At 38.5% G+C, this 20,338-nt stretch overlaps 1 protein-coding gene and 1 long non-coding RNA gene across 9 annotated transcripts in view; one reads left to right on the forward strand and one right to left on the reverse strand.

Moving 5' to 3' along the window:
* The window catches only part of LOC103478802 (glutamate receptor, ionotropic, kainate 2), a 549,772-nt gene that overhangs the window by 277,156 nt on the left and 252,278 nt on the right, over positions 1–20,338 (reverse strand). The window lies entirely within an intron of this gene.
* Positions 1,747–15,038, forward strand: LOC145555251 (uncharacterized). 2 transcript variants are annotated; one of them, XR_014091357.1, is made up of 5 exons: positions 1,747–7,020; positions 12,852–12,922; positions 13,010–14,250; positions 14,356–14,408; positions 14,776–15,038. It is a non-coding gene; the product is annotated as an uncharacterized LOC145555251 (long non-coding RNA). The 2 variants fall into 2 exon arrangements; XR_014091356.1 differs by lacking the exon at positions 1,747–7,020 and having other exon boundaries at positions 12,672–12,922.

A 20,338-nucleotide genomic window follows, 5' to 3' on the forward strand; every position in this document is an offset into this window, starting at 1 on the left:
TTGTGTTTAATGTAAAGCACTTTGAAATACCTTGCTGCTGAAATGTGCTATACAAATAAAATTTGATTGATTGATTAATATGTGATCAAACCATAGTTGAAAAGGCTGTTTCACAAACGCAAGATTACGAAATCCAGGATATGTCATAAAGCCAGGCTTGACATAGCTTCATCAGTTCATCCAGGCTTTATCCATCCCACAAAGACCAAACCAGGCTCAGGAGGTGTGGCAATGTTGAGCCAGGCCTAAGTAATTCAGGTGAATCACATATTTCTTCATCAGACGATGAAATCAATCACTGATGCTACGCTAGATAAATTGCGCACGCCACAACTCACACCAAACATAATTTTGTCGTTACCAAAATTACACTTTTGATTGAGGATTATGAGGAATTGAAGCACTACACACTCAATAAAAAAGCTGCTGCCACAGCAAACGATAGTGGATCAATTAAATACGTAATTAGCCCCAAAAATACATTTCCTAACCATTCTTAGCTAAAAAAATGTCATAATCATACTTGTCATTTTCTCAAATAAACAACTTTAACCTAATAAATGAACAATTGAATTCAATATTATAATGCGTGAATCTGACAGCAGATTCATTCATGTTACTCTTTTTTGTCCCATATCTTATACAGAATGACAACACATCAAGATTAAGAATAAAAACATTTTGCAGTATCTGGGAAGTACATGGATAAAATATTGACTACAATGTGCAAATGACTTATTCATACTTTAAAAGGAATAAGACCTATGTCGTCTTTGTTTAGTTTTATATGGTTAACTTCCTGCTTTTTGCAAGTGCAAAATTTGTCCAACACAATTATCCCGAGAAGGAAGCAAAGGTGATAGAAACAAGACAACAGTAACAGAATAGTAGTAGTAGCAGTAATAATAATAATAATAATAATAATAATAATAATAATAATAATAATAAAATAGATATCAAAGATTATGTTTGGGTGATTTAGGCCTAAAGCCCAGAAACGTGGTGCAAATTATATCTGCTGCATGTTCCACAAATTGTGCGGGCCAAAGACGTCTCCATAGGACAGATTTGTGCAGCCGGACTGCTGACAATATTTAAAACCACAACAATAAACAAAAATTACTATTAACAGCCACCAGAGACTAGAAACCCATCACAGCGTCAAAGGAATACTGAAGATCAAATAAATACAAATAATTCCTCCTGTATAAGTTATTTTACAGACTTGAATGAAACACATATTTTGCAAGTTTATCACTCCTTATTAATCTGTGGTTCCTAAAGCTGGTCCTCAAACACCCCTGTATGTTTTAGGTGTTTCCTTACTTCCAATTACTGCACTTAAATGAATGGGTGATTAATAAGGTCCTGCAGCATTTAGTGGCTGCAGAGGAGGTCATGCAGTCATTTCTATCAGGCCTGGGAGAATGGAGGAATAGGTTTGGGAACCACTACGAAACAATTTATTGTGGTTTCCAGCTAATAACTATGTGGATTTTATGTATGAGTTTGAGATTTTTTACTTATCACCTTACATCTCACATACATCAGTGTATTGCCGCTAGCCATTTGCCCCATTATCATGGCTACTGGCAAATGATTACAAGTCATTTCAGCGTTCCTATTTTTAATTATTTATATATATATATATATTTCAATTATTCCACATTTAAAAAACAGCCACATTATTATTACTGTCATTACTATTCCCTAATACTATAAATAATAAAAGAGGTTGTGGAGTAACATATAAGGTTCCACCATGTTCATCAAATGCATAAGAAGCAAATGTAAATAAAAAATAATCAGTATTTGTCATGTTATCAGGTAAAAAGTTTACTTTCTGAAGCGCTTAAGTCCCATAAAATTATTATTGTAAAGTTCTACTCTTATCAGGGTGAAGAAACTCAGGTGCCAAAGGCATTCTCCTTGTCCTAGTGAGTGCTGCCAAGTACCAACAGCCTCTGCACAAGTTGCTGCAGGGTCCCAGAATCATGTAAGAGCCAAATTCCTCCCCTGGCATGTGAACTGTACTGGAGCCAGAGCCAAGTGTATGAGACAGAGAGACAGACTAAGCGACAGTTTCATGCAAAGAAGCAAGCAGATGGAATAAACTAAACAGAGAGGCATCATCTAAAAGTGAGTGAATAAAAATAATAGACTTACAATGCCCTTTATGTCTCAAACTGAAATCTGAAAGGGTTAATTCACACGCTGAAGATGATAAATTACTGAATTGAAGCTATGACTGCCCTGGGGCAAGCTCACAGAAACCAACCTGCAATTTGCGCCATCAACCCTTCTGGCCAACATCAGAAGGCAAGGTGGGTGAAGTGCCTTGCCCAGGGACACAAATGACAAGGGCAGACAGACCGGGAATCAGACCGGCGATCCGCCAATTGCAGGGCGAAATCATACAACTGCCAACTTTGATTGGTCCAGTCCAATGATATCATCACAGTAGTCAATACTGGAAATAAGGAAATGTAAACATTTCTCCAATGAGAATGCATTCCAACAGCTCAAAATCTCTAAAAAGACTATGAGAAGATTTGAAAACAATGCAGGCAACCTGTCACAGCCTGTCTACAATACAGCTATAAAAGAAACACTGTTGGTGTTAGAAGGCAGAGACTGAAGCATGATCTGTGTATCAAACAGCAATAATTGGTACTGGTAGTTCAAGAACTGATGCCTGCTCAGGGTCAACACCTCCTCATCCTCCGTGCCCCTTGTCCCCTGGTTTAAATCAGTATGGGTTATGAATTACTGGCCTTTCTGCCTCTAAGACTGTTTCTTTTTTTAATCAAGACAAAACTACTGTGGAGCAAAAGCATGATATATCAGCCCAGCAAACACAATACAATTGTCATATAAGGATTATAAAACAGTCTTCTGGCTATCTTTATATAAAGGGGAGGGAAGGGAACCAAAGGGTGTGCTCCAATTACAGAGGGGTCACACTCTTAAGTCTCCCTGGCAAGGTCTATTCAGGGGTCCTCGAGAGGAGGGTCTGTCAGATAGTCGAACCTCGGATTCAGGAAGAGCAGTGTGGTTTTCGTCCTGGTCGTGGAACCCTGGACAAGCTCTACACCCTCAGCAGGGTCCTGTTGGGTGCATGGGAGTTCGCCCAACCAGTCTACATGTGTTTTGTGGACTTGGAGAAGGCGTTCGACTGTGTCCCTCGGGGAACCCTGTGGGGGGGGGGGGGGGTTCTCCGGGAGTATGGGGTACCGGGCCCTTTGATACGGGCTGTCAGGTCCCTGTATGACCAGTGTCAGAGTATGGTCCGCCTTGCCGGCAGTAAGTTGGGCTCATTTCTGGCAAGGGTTGGACTGAACCAAGGTTCATTACTTTCATGGACAGAATTTCTAGGTGCAGCCAAGGTGTTAAGGGGATCCGTTTTGGTGGCCTTAGGATTGCATCTCTGCTTTTTGCGGATGATGTGGTTCTATTGGCTTCATCAGGTCGTGATTCGCAGCTCTTGATGGAGCGGTTCGCAGCGAGAGCGCTCCAGCGATCCGGATTTGGAGGATCAGTGCCTCCAAATTTGAGGCCAAGGTCTTGAGGCGGAAAAGGGCAGAGTGCCTTCTCAGGGTCGGGGGGATGTCCTGCCCCAAGTGGAGGAGTTTAAGTATCTGGGGATCTTGTTCACAAATGAGGGAAGAAAGGAGCGGGAGATTGACAGGCGGATTGGCACAGCATCTACTGTGAAGCGCGCGCTATGCAGGTCCATCATGATGAAGAGAGAGCTGAGTCAAAAAGCCAAGCTCTCGATTTACCGGTCGATCTACGTTCCTACCCTCATCTATGGTCATAAGCTTTGGGTCATGACCGAAAGAACGAGGTCACGGACACAAGCAGCCAAAATGGGTTTCCCTTAGAGACAGGGTGAGAAGCTTGGTCATCCAGGGGGCGCTCAGAGTAGAGCCTCTGCTCCTTCATGTCAGAGGAGCCAGTGGAGGTGGCTCGGGCACAGAGGCAAGTTTTTACCCTGTGCGCGGTCTGGGCGTGTGTTTTAACGAGGATTTTTTTTTTTGCGTAGTTCCACTTTCCCGAATTGGGGGAAGCGGAACCACTCTCCTCCAGAACACCGCTCTCCTGGGTGCAGGAGGGACAGGAAGGCGCCTTTTGTTAAAACCGCAGGTGAGTTAAGTTTAGTTCTTCGCAGCCGCGGAGCTGCGTCCGCGTTGGTTGTGCAGCAGCTGTTAGTCTAATTAACTTCTGCACCGTTATTCATTTCCTCAAGGTAAGCTTCCAGCTCCTCTGTTTAGACCAGGGGCGCCGCTAGGAATCTTGGGCCCTATGACAAGTAAATTACATTGCAATTTTTTGCGCAGCTGCTGTTACAGTTTGAGTCTATTTAACCCATAAAATCATCACAATTTTAAAGGCTTGCAACTGCCTTGCTTTCTTTGGTCCAAGACTGACAGCTAGCACAATATTTACTTCTCATGAATTTTACATGCAACAGTCCACATCCACTATACAAGTAGGTTGCTTAAATTTTTTCTATTAGTTTTAGCTTACAGAAATGTCTCTCCCCATGAGCAACAGTCATAGGCAACATGTAAAATATACATGAAGCTATCCAGACTTCTCAAAAAATGGTCTGTAGTTTCATTTTATTTAAGCTGCAGTATATAACTGATAAAAAATAAGTTTTGTCCATATTTGTTAAAGCTGTCGCCATGTCGTGCCAGTTATGAGACAGATAATCTGTGAAAACAATCAATCTCCTCCACCTACTCCCTGAGCTGATACTGTCTAAAGAAATGTGCCATTCTTACCAAAAACAACCAATCAGAACCAGGAGGATGCTACTAGCGCTGTCAATCAACCTCATTCATTCACTGCTAAATGTGAATGAATGACAGGAAAATTGTCATTCATTCATATTATTTATCTGCTGTCATTTGTAGATATGCTAACTAGACTGAGCATTTGCAACAGGCTGCAGTAGGAAAAGCATAGCAAGAGCAAGGGAATGGAGGATGAGCAGACACATGAGATTGTGATCGACAGCGCTAAAACCCGCCTCCTGCCTCTGGTTGTTTCTAGAAAGCACTGGGAGATGGCAGAGGAAATAGATTGTTCACAGATTATCTCTCATGCCATCATGTTGTGAAAACAACATGACAATTTTAACAAATATGTAAAAATATATATTTTTATAAAAGTTACATACTGCAGCTTTAATTTCACTTAAGAGAGGGCATGTCAGGAGGGACGTGGTTTAGAGCTGCTGCTGACTGACTCATCTGTTAAGTGTGGTAAAAGGACAAGTTAAATGTATGAATATGTTTGTAATATCTTTCCTTAATTCATTAAGTGCTAGTGAAAGTCTGTAGCTAAAGCTAACTATGCTGAATGGTTGATTATCTCACACAGTCTATCCACCTCTCTCTCAGAGAACTGGGTTACAAATGTCACTCTTACCTTTTTCTCTGTCCCTCTCTTTTTCTTGAAAACCTGATTTTAAAGTAACTGCCACAGTCATTCTTGTCTTCTACTGACTGCTGCTGAACACCGTCCAAATTAAACAATTAGATTACCGTATTTTCCGGACTATAAGCCACTACTGTTTTCCTAGCTTCAAACCATGCGGCTTATATGTGGATTTTTCTTCAACCACCAGGGGGCTCTTTAGCAAGAAGTGAATCATTGGAAGTCAAAATTGGAAATGAAAGAAGAAATTGCCGGAAACGAAATTAGGTTTTAATAGGGAATTGAAATTTGAGAATTTTGTTGATCAGTTAAATAGCATTGAGGGGAAAAAGAAGATTTTTTGTTTTTTTAAATAATACTGAGATCCACAGGACAAAAAATGGGATTTTCATCAGCTATTGACACCTTGTGCTGCCGTGCGCATGAAGATTGAGGGCTTTCGGCAAGAGGTCTTGGTCAGAGTCGAACACTGCCAAAAATGGTCAAAAACGTTGTGTCTGTGTTTCCCTATCACCCCCCCCCCCCTTGTGCCTAGCAGAGATTTTCGTATTTAAATTAAGTTGCTGAGAGCCACGCAAATGTAAATCAACTGTTGAGCACCACCTTTTGACTCTTATTCATTTTGTAGCTAACCCTTTTTACCTTCTGTTCACCATAAAGAAGTATGTTTGGAGAAAGAATATTAAAACAATCTATCTTATCCATTAAAAAATATATTTTACATGTGTGTTAGGAGCATTGAAAAACTTAGTTTTGGTTGAATTGATGATATAAAAGAAGAATATGCATGATTACATACAATAGACTTTTGTGAAACGTGATCTTACTTTGACATTCCTCCTATCTGAAGATTTATCTTGTGATGGGAGGAATTGCACAACTTAATAAAAAATAATAATAAAAAACATGTTCCAGAGTGGTTCATTGTACATAAAGTATTTTTGTGAATAATTTTCAAACTAATGTTAATGTTCACTGATTGCTTTAAAGACCCAGAGTCATGCTATATTGGAGTGGTAGTGGTCATTCCACAACACAATACAGGACTTAAGAAATTGCAGATTTTTCAGTATTCAGTTGCTTAACTCTCAAGTTTAAATTGAAGAATAAAATGGTTGAAAGTTTGTGATACCTTCTGATAGAGTATAAACATTTGTATTCTTTTTTTAAAGATTTGTTAGTTAAGCACTAAATATAACTCACAGATGATGAATCATCATACTCTGTATAAACTATAAAGGAGACAGCTCAAAGTAGAATTGAGTAAATAAACATATACATTTAAAAACATTTTAGCAATTAATTTTAATAAAAATAAAATATACTGTCACGTAACTTTTGAAAAAATAACTTTTAGAATGTATTTTTTTCTGTCAACTTTCATTTAACACTCCAGTCCAGTTGATGGCAATAATGCGCTTTCATAGTCGGTCAAGCAGCAGCTGTCCTGTCAGATAGCCATACATGTCAGAATAGCATACGTGCGCATGCGCATTCTGCAGGAGGTCTGTGATATCGAGAGGAGCCATCAGCTCGTCATATGCGAGAAGAAAAAACAAGACCCAATAAAAAGTAAGTAAATAAATCAAATTTAATGCTGCTGCAGCTGCAGTAAACTACAAAACACATTCCCCAGTTCATTGATATTTTTGGGTTGGATAACACGTATGCTAGCTTGGATACATTGATGGCTTTCCAAATAGGACTTCAACACATAGGTTTACTTAATAGGATTACTTAAAATTCTTAAATGTTGAATTTGAATTATTTGTTTATTTTTTTTAACTTTCCTTATCTTTTTTTTTTCTTTTTCACGCTACCAGACTATACAGGCAGAAACCGTATTGGTATGGGTATGAAAACGCATTTCTTTAACCACACTGAAACTGGGGCTAAACCAGTGTTTCACTTTCGAAACAAATCTTTATCTTTATTAATGTATATGAAAATCATTCATGTTAAGTTTGTTTTTATATGTGCTTTACATTTATATATATTAAGATTTTGCAAATTGAGGTTGCTTTTGGAACATGAAGGCTTTTCTGGTTAACAGATCACATACCCGAGTACAGCCCCTGGGTTATGTAGCCAACAGTCACTATCTGTGTGACTTTTGCCTCAATTAATAAAAGACAGGAGATGTTCTTGAGTCACTTGAAGTCCCTGTGTCCACCATGCGTTGCCAGGAAGGACATGGTGTCCACCAGTGTTGTCAATAGAAATTGGGATCTGTCAATTGCATTTAAACTCGCTGTTGCGTTTTCTGCACTATTTCAAGAATTGCATTGTTGGATGCACATGCATAAACATGTAGATTAGAAGTTTTTTTTGTATTAAATCAGAATTAAAAAGGATGGATATGAAGAAGCTTTTACTACAAACTTTATTTTGTTTAGTTTAGTTTCTTATTTCTTGTCCTAAAAGTTGATATTTCGCAGAAATGTCATATTGCAGCACCAGTTGGCGTGATTAGTAGCAGGAGTGGGTGTGTTTTGTTGTTTACATGGCTGCAGCAGGGTATTATTATATATTTGAACAATTTGCAGCGTCTAATGAATTGTCTTGTTTAAATGCCTGTTGATGCAATTTACATGTTTTTCTTGTGTCATTTATAGCAAACATGGAGTTCAAGTGGGGTGAGGTCTTCAGTTTTATTTCTGAAGGCTCTTACCCATTGACGCTCAACAGAGGACAGAGGCAAACTTTGCGGAAATATGCCGTAAAATTTAGCATCCATGATAAGTTTTTTATATCTTAAATAAACGTAAATTATTACGTATTATGTGTAATTGACACAATGTGGTCATTGTTTTAATACAGCTGGGGACCTATTCTACGGAGCCTTACCCGAAAGAAGGGCTGTACGGTCCAAAGAAGAGGCCTGGAACCTCTTCAAGGAGTTTCATGCATCCCCCATGGGAGGACACACTGGCATTATCAAAACACACAGTGCCACGTGTTCCCGATTCTATTGGCCCGGTATGACAGCAGACATTGAGAAATGGGTATGTAACAACATAGTTAGCAAAATCTTTATGGTCCAAAGTGTTGTAAAACCAATAAACTGTTATGTTGTAAAGGTGTCTCAATGTGACCGGTGCCAAAGAGTTGGACCTCCCCTCCAAGTTGTCAGGGAACTTGAGTGCATAAAGGTAACCATCCACAGCGATTCCTGAAGTTTATCACCTCTAGAACATTGTTGCTCATAACATTGTAATCATCCCCAACAGATGTCAGGGGTGTGGGAGCTGATTGGAATTGATCTGACCGGTCCCATGCCCCTGACATCTTGTGGCAATCAGTATATCCTGACAGCTACAGACTATTTCTCTAAATGGGTGGAGGCTTTCCCTCTCAAGACTAAGACCGCTGAGGAAGTCTGCCAAAAATTATGTTCTATATTTTACCGGCACGGCTGTCCTCAGCGTATTCTCACTGACCAGGGGCGAGAATTTGTGAACACAGTAAGCCACATTTAATACTACAAATATTTCTGTGAAGCCTCAATATATGTAAATGGTTATAATAATGTGCTCCGTTGTTGTTGTTTTAGATGAACAGTAGACTCTGTGATCTACTTTCAATTCAGAGAAGCATCACTGCAGCTTATCATCCTCAAACCAACGGCTTGGATGAAAAGACAAATGACAACATTAAGCGGTAAGAAAGTTATTAGAAAACTTGCATGGTTTTTTGTTTTGTTTTATTTTTTTTTAATAGTTGCTTTTCATTGTAACATGTTTCTGTAGGTTCATATCAATGTACAGCTTGTTATAGCTATGTCATATCATAACAAATGCAACACATAAGCAACTTTTACAAATTGGAGTATGTTCTTAGGACATGTGTGAAACTGTTCTTCTAGGGCACTGAGAAAACTTATCAACGACAAGCAAAATGACTGGGACATGTTCCTTGAGGCCACTTTGTTTTCCTTAAGGTCGAAAACCCACACCATCACGAAATACTCGCCATTTTTTCTGATGTATGGCAGAGAGGCAAGGTTTCCTTCTGAAGTTCCTGTTGACATGCCGGTACGATTCTGTTACATTAAATGAGTTTACAAACTCATGTACTGTTTTTGTATGGAAATTCATGTGCATTAAGGTTTTAAGTTTTTACATCATGTTAAAATGTCAGTACTTCCTCAAAAACATACCTGCATTAGCCAACACAAACACTACAGTCTTCCAGATTAGTAGGAATGAGTAATCGGAAAATAACAGGTGAGACTGAGTTATCCCACAGTCTACCTCTCAGTGACACATAGTTATAAAGGCTGAAGTGAAACATGTTGTTGGAAAGTCTTGCTTAAGGGGGTGTGTCTGAAAGAAATGGAACTTGGTTTATACATAGAATCCAACTTCAAAGTTATCACATGCAGCTGTGATGTCAAGTCTAGTTTCTTTTAATTTCAGTTTTTTAACTTAACACCATTTTTATAACTACTGAGGTATTGGTGATTTTGGCTGGTAATTGCACTATGTACCTGGAAAATACTTAATTCCTCCCCTACATCAGACATTGTGAAGTTTCTCAATACAAAGTTTGATGTCTTGTTAGTTATGTTTTGAATGTAAATGTGTTTGTGTTTTTACAATACAGTTGTCTTCTGTAGTCCTACCAGAGGACTACAGCCAATTTGTGAAAGACAGAGACAACAGACAGCAGGACACAAAGATCCAGGTTGAAGAGAATGTCGAATTGGCTAAAAAAAAAAGAAAAAAGTTTTTGTGAATCGGGCACAAAAAAAATTCAAACATTTCAAGTTCACAGAAGGGGAGGAAGTTCTTTTATTCAACATAAGAAAAAGGGGTAGGAAAGGTGCCAGGATGGAGGCGGACTACTCTGGACCTTATTTTATCCATGAAGTGATAGGGAGCACTGTGAGGTTGAAAACAATGACCGCAAAAGTCCTCAAGACAAAGCATAGCATGAGGCATCTGAAGCCGTATAATAGAGGCAATGAGGGACAAAAATCAGGTGAGGGTTTCATCTCAGGTGAGAAGTTGAATGAAAGGGAGACGGTGATTAGGTACGCGGGCAAAGCAGAAACCCCACTGCAGACCAAGAACCATGGCAAGGCTGTCCAGTCCTTTTCCCGGTTGTCTCCCTCTCCTCCTGAATCTCCCCCTGCCAAGTTCTCCCGGTTGTGTCCCTCTCACCCTCCGGTGATCTCTTTCCCTCCAATGATCTCTCCCTCTCCCCCTCCATTGATCTCTTCCTTTCCCCCTGCCAAGTTGTCTCAGTTGTCTCCCTCAACTCATTCTAGCATGTGTCAGAGTGCTATTCAGCAGAAAGGTGCAGTAGTCACACAAAGTTTTCTGTTCTGGCCTGTTGGTCATGGGTTCTGATCGGTTGATCAATATTTTGCATGTTGGTTCAATGACCTGTTCCTGGTCTTGTCTGCAAAATTTCCTTGAAAGTTGTGTTGCTTGTTTCAGATGTATACGTTTTTAAAAGAGCAATTTCTGTTTTTGTTGCAGTAGTTCCACTTTGGTCTTTGAAAGACTCAGGGCAAGTTGAAGCCCTTGTTGGCCCATATAAATTGTACGACACATCATTTATAACACTCTGTGGACATGGCTGGCTGTCAGATGAAGTAAGACTCCATTTTCTGGGAAGTTTGTATTTTTACAAGGCAGTCCATCCAGAAATTCATTTACATGTGTTTTTTTTTTTTGTCAAACAGGTCATAGATGCATATTTGTATGTGATACTTCAGAATACCAAGGTACAACATTTTTTAAGGTCAAATTTAATCCACTCTTTCTAGTTTCACATATTTCATTGAAATTCTATTACATTTCAGATACCTGTATACAGAATGGATGCAGTAATTGCATCTTCTGTATTTCATCTTGGGCAATACCTGGCTGTTCAAAAGGTAATTATTCACTGTAAAATCTTCTTAAGAGAATAAATGCTGATTAATTTTATTTTTTGCAATTTCAAAAGATGGTTTTACCAGAAGCCTCCATTTGGAGGTGCCCTGTAAATGTAGGAGGTCACTGGCTTTTGGTGGTATGTAAAATGTATTTATTTAAATTTAAATACACATGAATGTCTGTATATGTCACTATCGCATGTTCCCTGGGCAGCATGGAAGGGTGTCAGGGGTCCACTACATACATACATCTATCTATCTATCTATCTATCTATCTATCTATCTATCTATCTATCTATCTATCTATCTATCTATCTATCTATCTATCTATCTATCTATCTATCTATCTATCTATCTATCTATCTATCTATCTATCTATCTATCTATCTATCTATCTATCTATCTATCTATCTATCTATCTATCTATCTATCTATCTATCTATCTATCTATCTATCTATATCTATCTATCTATCTATCTATCTATCTATCTATCTATCTATCTATCTATCTATCTATCTATCTATCTATCTATCTATCTATCTATCTATCTATCTATCTATCTATCTATCTATCTATCTATCTATCTATCTATCTATCTATCTATCTATCTATCTATCTATCTATCTATCTATCTATCTATCTATCTATCTATCTATCTATCTATCTATCTATCTATTTATCTATCTATCTATCTATCTATCTATCTATCTATCTATCTATCTATCTATCTATCTATCTATCTATCTATCTATCTATCTATCTATCTATCTATCTATCTATCTATCTATCTATCGGATTGTCAAGATGAATCACCAAGAGCTAGTAGTTATAGACCCTATGGGGAAAGAAACACTGTGTGACAGAAAGCTTCTCCGGAACTGGAGGTGACCTGATTCATGTCTTTATCATTCAGTCATTATGTATTTTCTTATTGTTGTTACAATGTCCTACAATTAAATATTTATGCAAATGCACAGAAACTTCCTAAAAGCAAAAGGTGCTGGCCGGAGAAGCTGGAGTGTCCGCCATATGCCGCATATCCTGCAGAAGGACTCCAGCAGTTGTGCAATTACAAAGAAGTCTTGTTTTCCAGGTTGCTGGATGAATGTTCGGAGATTTATAGCTTTGGACAGCTATGATTCTAAGACGTTTTTGGTCAGAACACAAAAAATTATATTAATGTTGGGTATAAAGAACCAGTTCCCCTGTTCAGGGAACTGTGGAAGTCTGTGTGAAACCTGTTGATCAGTTTTTGTTAATATTCTAACAATCAAAAACACAAGATGGCTTAGGAGCATATCACAGAATTTCTCATTCCAAAAAGAACACATTTTCCCATAGGCCATGTAGGAACAGTCCAAAGCATTAAAAAAATCCAAAGATATATGAAATACTAAATTGCAGTATTTTCTGTTATGTACTAGTAGAACATTATGGCTTGTCAACAGAATATAAAGAGATAGTACTTGACTATTTTTGGCAAAGTACACTCAAAATGCCTTTATTTGTTCCCAGACAAGGTGGAAGAGTTCTGTGTGGAATGCAACATGCTTCATTATAATGCAACAGAGAACATCATTGACATGGTAAACAATTAAACTGTACAATTTAGCACTTCAAACACATTACACTTGCTAACTCATAACTGTTTTCTTTTTCTGTCCACTTCACAGATACAGTGTGACTACTGCTCAAGGTGGACACACAAAGAATGTGCCACAGACATGGGTGACATGTTCAAATGTGAAAAGTGTAACATCAATTAAACAGTTTTACCCCACCAGTGACAGTGTGGATTATTAAAAATACAGAAGTAAAATGTTCTATATTAATAAATATATTGCATTATACAACTGATGTCATTGGTATTAATCAAGAAGTTATACAGTCGCTAACAACAAAGTGTATGACAATCAGACAGGTTAACGGAGAAATCAGGAAGTCATACAGTAGCTAATAAAGTGTTATTACATTAGCAGCTGTATGACGGTCTACCACTGGCTTAATAAAGATGATTAAATATAAAATATGGTGATCATAGCATACAATTGTCTGACAGAAATAGCTGTCAGTTTGTCCTACGTGTATGGCAATCTGACAACGTATGATGATCCGACAGATATAGCCATCAGATTGTCATACGCGTATGACAATCTGACAATGCATGGCTATCTGACAGAACACCACCATTAAACTCCAGAAGAAGATTTGCACCCATGCTAACGGGAGCTACTGCGAAACCCAACATGAACAAAAATGCCCGTGCGTTGTGTGAAATAGTGGAAAAAGTCCTATTTCACGGAGTTACCTTTTCAGTATGGTTTTGATATTAAGCAATGATCCGGTGGAAAACAACAGATGACACCGCGGCGGTCCAACAAGACCGAACTCACTGTAAGAAAGCTTTTATAAATAACACGTGGTGCGAGGCCAGTTGCTTTGTTTGTTTCTTGCAGAAAGCGGTCTGTCGTTTTCTTAATGCCGAAACAAGTGTAGGGTGAGATTTTGTATTGTAATCTCTATTACATGTGATGTTCTGAACTCTTAAAAATACTCGCATCTTCTTTGATTTTTTTCAGACATGAAAAATGGCCAAGCAGAACCAGCCAGACCTCAGACCACGGTGCCGAGGAGCTCTTATGGAGTCCAGCAGGACGAACAGAAATTCAGTAAGTTATGATTTCACATGTCATGAAGCCGGGAATCACTGCGTTGATTCCCGACTGTATAATGGTTGGTTGAGAATAATTTTAACTTATTTACTTATGTATTTTTGAGAAAGCGATATATTTGCTGCAATATTTTTTTAATTTTACATTTATTTCCACAGACTCCACAGAATGAGAGTCACATTTGTGTCAGACTCTTCAGGAACGTTCTGATGTCCGTAATGAGGACAGAGATGCAACTGTGTGTGAGTATCTACTATTTTAGAATGTTGATATTTTATGCTTCAATATTGTTTATGTACATAATGTAATTATGCTATGTATTGACAATGCATAGAAATGTTTTCCAGCTGCATCCAGGACCTACTGCCAGTCATCCAGATGTAGCTAAAGAAAGAAGCAGGTAAGATTTATTACTAATCTAGAGATGTCACAATTCCTTGAATGATTAAATACTGTGATTTATTAAAATCCATCCAAGCAAATTATATGCCTCAGAGTTTGTTGAACTATGTTTTACTATTTATTATCAACTGCTTTTAATTTTTTTTCTTCCAATTGTTTCCAAGTGTTTTCTCTTTTTCATTAAAGTTTTTAATTTTCTGTAAGAATGTATTAATATAACGTGGTTTTTTTTTGTTTTTGTTTTTTTAGTTTTAATGTCTTATGTGAGCATACTAAGCTGGAAGTTGCCAAACAATTTCACTGTAGTTTCATAATGACTAAAAGATGCCTGTAGCTCATAATGATTGTCTGTTCTGTGTCAACAGCTGATGGAGGAATGCAGAGAGTACTGGCAGCAGAGGAGGAGGCATTCTGGGAGGATGGCAGCTATGAGGGGGTGTCAGGATGGACCCCAAGTTCCTCCAACCAGGAGCTCAGTGACATCAGGACTACATTACAGGAAGAGATGCCAGGTCCACGCTACGGGAGAGATGTTGGGCCTGTCCTGAACGCAGCATAATGTTCATGTTTGGACAAAAAAACACTGCCAGATGGTCCAGAATGGACAAGCATTTATGTCTTATTTTGTGTGCAAACATTAAAAAAAATAAAATGAAATAAAGAAAAAAAATCTTCTGTGTCTCTTTTATGTTCCTCATATATGAACATGTTGCATATAAGCAATATCAATGAATATATTTTAATACAGCATTTATTTTTTATATAGATTTTTAAAAATACAGCATTAAAAATATTAATGATTGGGGCGGGGTTTATAAAGTCATAAGCGCTATTCAATGGGCACACATCAGCCAACCAATCACATGTCAATGATGAACTGTGATGTCATATTTTTTCATCCAATGACTGAGAATTCACGTGGGTCTGCTGAAGCGCCTTTGCATATGCTAGGCTATTCATATACTAAGTAGAGTCATTAATTCCTCTTGCCCACCCGCTCCCCTGCACCGCCACTCCCCCTCTCCAAGGATTCTGGAATTGACAGATTTCAACTCCCGTGAGTCGTGAGACACTGAAAATGTAGACTGTCGATATCTGTCGCTAACGAGCTGCGTTCGCGTCAGAATACAGGGTCAAAAATTCCACTTTTCATCCTGTGATCATTATGAGAATTTGAGGTATAGATGGCAGTAGTGCAACAATAATGGAAATAATGGATGCAAGCTGCCATTAAAATCAGAAGAAGAAGAAGGCGCCTATTTTCATTTAGCACATGCTGGTAGCAGACAGTAAGGAGATTTTTTCTCTTCAAACTCATATGGCCTCATAATCAGTTCAGTTAAATCTAAACTTGGCAACTTTTTCTTTTTCAACCATAATAAAAGTGATATTCAATTGACCTGTTACGACTCAAAATTTGGGTGTCCGCCCCCCTCTGCTGCGTGCTGCATGGTTGTGGAGCAGAGATATCTGAGGCTTATAGTCTAGTGTGGCTTACACGTGTACGTTTACTGTTTTTTTTATTTTTTTGTTTTGTTTTTATTTTTTTTTTATGTGGTGAGTGCGGCTTATAGTCCGGAAAATACGGTAAATCTGCACAAATGTGATTCGTTTGAAGCCCAAAATTCTAACTTCTTAAAGTTGCTGTTATAAAGATTCTTATTCAGCTCTGCATTTTAGGTCAAAATAAAATAAAAGCATGATAAAAGGGGATTTTGTGTAACAAGTTCTGTTGCATCTCACAAATAATGTATGTCACTTTTAATGTGAATATTTTGTGTGTTGAGATAAGTTCAATTTGGTTGAACACCTCAACACACTTTACAGGACAAACATTTCCAACCTCTAAACCAGGGGTGGGCATCTCCAGGCCTCGAGGTCGGTCTCCTGCAACTTTTAGATGTGTCTCTACTTCAACACCCCTGAGTCAAATAATGAGGTCGTTAGCAGGACTCAGGAGAATCTGACTGCACTTAGGAGGTGATTCAGCTGTTAGATTCAAGCGTGTTGGACCAGGGAGACGTCTAAGAGTTGCAGGACACCGACCCTAGAGGACCAGGATTGCCCACCCCTGCTCTATACAGGATTATATAAAATCAACTCAACCCAGATACATAGTTTTTTGCTTTGCCTACTGCCACTTTTTCTGTGATTTATCTCTCTCCCACATAGCCAGATTAGGTACACCAATAGAAATTAAGTGATTATATTTGAGTTGGTGTTAATTTTGTTGTAGTAGTGCAGCAAAATTCCACTACTACCAAGCAGTACACATGGTTTGTGAGAGCTGCAACAACAATCCAGCAATTTTTTTGAGATATTCAAACCAATATGATTCAACTGTTTGTGCTCCAGCATTAAATGCCAAAATAGATTTGCAGGAGTGTGACATTATCTAAAGAGGACTGATCTAGTGTCAGCACATAGCCTCGGTTATTCAGCCCTGAAATTTAGGTGTACTGATGGACTCTGACCTGAACCTTCCATCACATACAGACAGTTACAAAGTCAGACTTCTATCACCAAAAGGACATTTCCAGGATTGGAGGACTAATGTCCAACAAGATGTAGAGAAACTCATCCATGGGTTTATCTTTAGTCGCACTGATTACTGCAGCCTTCACAGGTCTGCCTAATAAATCAATCATCCAGCTGCAGATGATCCAGAACACTGCTGCTTGGCATTCTCACTAAAACCAGGAAGATAGAGCACATCACACCAGTTTTAAAATCCTTCCACTGAGAGACTAGATCTTAAAATACTGTTAGTTTATAAACAGTAAACTTAGCACCGCAATACATTAAAGATCTGCTGTTGTTGTATCAACCTTCCAGACCTCTCAGATCTTCTGGTTCTGTTCTGCTCTGCATCCCCAGAACCAGAACCAAACAAGGAGAAGCAGCATTCAGCTTCTATGGACCACAAATCTGGTCAAACGTCCAGGAAACTGCAAACAGCTGAAATACAGTTCTTTTAAATCTGTCAGGATCTGTGTTTTTTGCGAGTCTGTTTTCTCCCCATTGGCTCCCTGCTGGAGTGGCTGGAGCAGAGCTGCGAACCTGCAGCACATTTGGTCATCAGCCAGAGGATTTAAGAAGCTGCAAGACCTCAACTCTCGGCTAGATGATTACTCACCAATGGTAGTCTCTAGCTCTGTAGTAGTTCTCTTGAGAAAATGCTAGTTGTGACGTCTTTGAGAAAGCTCAGCTTGTCGTTTGTGCCTCGCTTCCTGATCTGTTTCTCATCCCAGGTATTCTGTTGAACTTACCTGCTTCCAGGACAAGAACCAAACCGAAAGCTCACCTGTAGCTCAAAGCCTCACCTGCCTGCTCTCCGCTCATTCCACCCCCTACAGACGAGAGACTCACCTCAAACACCTCTGTTTGTCTGGATCCTGCTTGCTTCCTCCTCCCTCTGAGAAACCTTCAAGGGAACGTAAGCCTGTCTCACTTCCTAGTCAAATATCGTCAACATCTCCCACAATCTCTAATCCATCTGTCCATCTTCAAATGAACCTCAGATCAGACCCAAGAATGGAACTCCTGTTGTACCTCTATATTACAGATTGTAAATACATTTTTGAATTACCTTGCATCCTGCTTCCAATTCTGCATGTGGTTCAGAAACCTTCGTTCAAACATGACAAAATCAAGGCTAAAACCCAACTTGGTCAGAGCTACCTTTGATTAGTAGTAAATGGAATGTCCTGTTAGCATGAACATGGTTAAGTATAATGTATCCAGTAATGAATTGTTTTAACAAACTGAGTGAAACTGACATTTCTTTGGGAAACAGTTACAACTACAACTAAGGCTGTCAATGTTAACACATGTAATTAATCTGAACATTTTAACACATTAATATTACATAATGCAGATTTATTGAACTACTATTTTGATGTAAAAGCCTCTCTCCCCAGAGGATTAACGTAGCTGAGAACTATGAACTTAACACATGGGGAGCGATAAACGACAGGGTAACAACAGTAGACATCAACAAAAATTGAACATAGGAAATTAATGGAGATGGACATTTCTGAATTATTGTTTAACACAAAATGACTTTCTTTAAACGTCCTGAATATAAAAACCTGTACAATTGAGAATCTTCAGACATGTTTGGTTTGAGACATTTTCTTAAACATCTTCTGAAAACCTTTTTGATATGGCCTATGTGAAAAGTTGCCCAGGATGGCACCAGAAAGGGGTGGATCACCCAAGAACTAGAAACTAAAATATATCCTGTCAGTTGTCCCTTGAACAAGTTTGCCAATACTTGCATCTCCATGCAATTAGAAATAAAATTATTACAATAAACTGTATAAAAATCATTATTTTAAAGGATACTTTTCAATGAGGTGATAAAAAAAAACTAATGAGAGAAAAACACTGGAAAAATACCAAAAATATACAAAAACTGAAAAAAAAGTTAATAGGAGCAACCTAATAGAAGTAAAATGCTAATGCAGGGTTTTTTCTGCAGGGTACTGTTAAGCCCTCAGCAGAGTTTCAGGCCTTACATGTTACTGATATGACTCATTCTATTGTTTTTCCCTCTGCACCCACTGCCTGGCTGTTAGAGTAATGCTCACATAATATTTATGCTGAAATATGCCTGATGTCTGTGTGACATTTTTTATAACTCTGTTAGGATCAGATTTTAAATGATATCTGTCAAAAAGGAAATGGCTTTCCTTCGCCATCCTATTTAAATGTAGCCACATCTATGGCACATTTATGGTAATGTGGAAATCGAAGTGATTCAACTGCAGCTCTGTGGCTCTGAATACCAACTGTGCTCTGGAGGTGTGACAAACAAACACATGACCTTGGTGGCAGCATGTCTTTATATATATATATGTAAAACTGTAAAGATATGACAAAAGAGACAGATTCAAAAAGTACACTTACATTCAATCTTTCCTTTAAGAACTATTTTAATTTTGCAGGACAGGTGAGAGCTTGGAGCTTGTAAGGTCACTCTCATTGTGCATGTTGAGTCAAGAGTGAGAACAGCATTCCTCCATCACACCATAACTAAACTAATTCTAAAATGCAGAATTAGTCTATCTAATTTGTCAGACAGACATCTTAGTAAAAGAAAATAAATGCATGGGTGTATTTAATAATTTAGATTCATGCATGAGAGATAGACAGTGCTGCAGGATTGAGCAGATGAAGCTGGTGTTGGTGTGTGAATGACCATTTGCATGTTAAGTGAAAGCCCTGGAATCCCACCTTAATTAGGCCTTTTCTGTTTGCTATCTGACATGTTTAGGTACAGATAATGATAGATCTTCATTTTAGAAGTATGGACAAACATTTCTGTGTAAGTTTTCTGGTAAAATTGGACAGTCTTGTGTGAGGATGCATGTCTTCTGATCATTTCTGACATATACACAGACAATAAACAAATGTATTTTTTTGACTGTCAAATCGAGTTTTCATTATTTTCCAACCAGCATACATTCATTTTGCTTTTGGTAAAATGATCTCATCAGGGATTCTTGTGACTGGCAATCCTGTTCTGTATAATACTGACAGTTAGTCAGATCTAATCCTCTCAGTGTGAACAGGCATAATGCAAGAATCAGGTCATGATGGGGGAAAAAGCACTTGCTTTCTTGTTTGGCAGACCCTGGGATCTGCTACATAAGGGGCAATGTCTAGTTTAAAATGTAAAGTGCAGTCTGCTGTGTGTGCATATTTTGGGGGCAGGGAGAAATGTGGTAGTGAGGTACCTGCAATCAGTACTAGAACAGCTCCGATCAGAATTGGTCTGTTTCTGATTTGTTGCTTATGTAAAGCTTTCACCTTTGACCAATTTTAGATGATTCTGTTTCGCTTTTAGTGACCTAAGAGTCCCCAAGAACAATATTCCAAAACCTTCCCACTGAAAGGAGTTAATTGATTGTTTGCTTTAGGAGC

This window comes from Poecilia reticulata, chromosome 16 (genome assembly GCF_904066995.2).
Source record: "Poecilia reticulata chromosome 16, P_reticulata-male-v2, whole genome shotgun sequence".
Taxonomy (NCBI): Eukaryota; Metazoa; Chordata; class Actinopteri; order Cyprinodontiformes; family Poeciliidae; genus Poecilia; species Poecilia reticulata.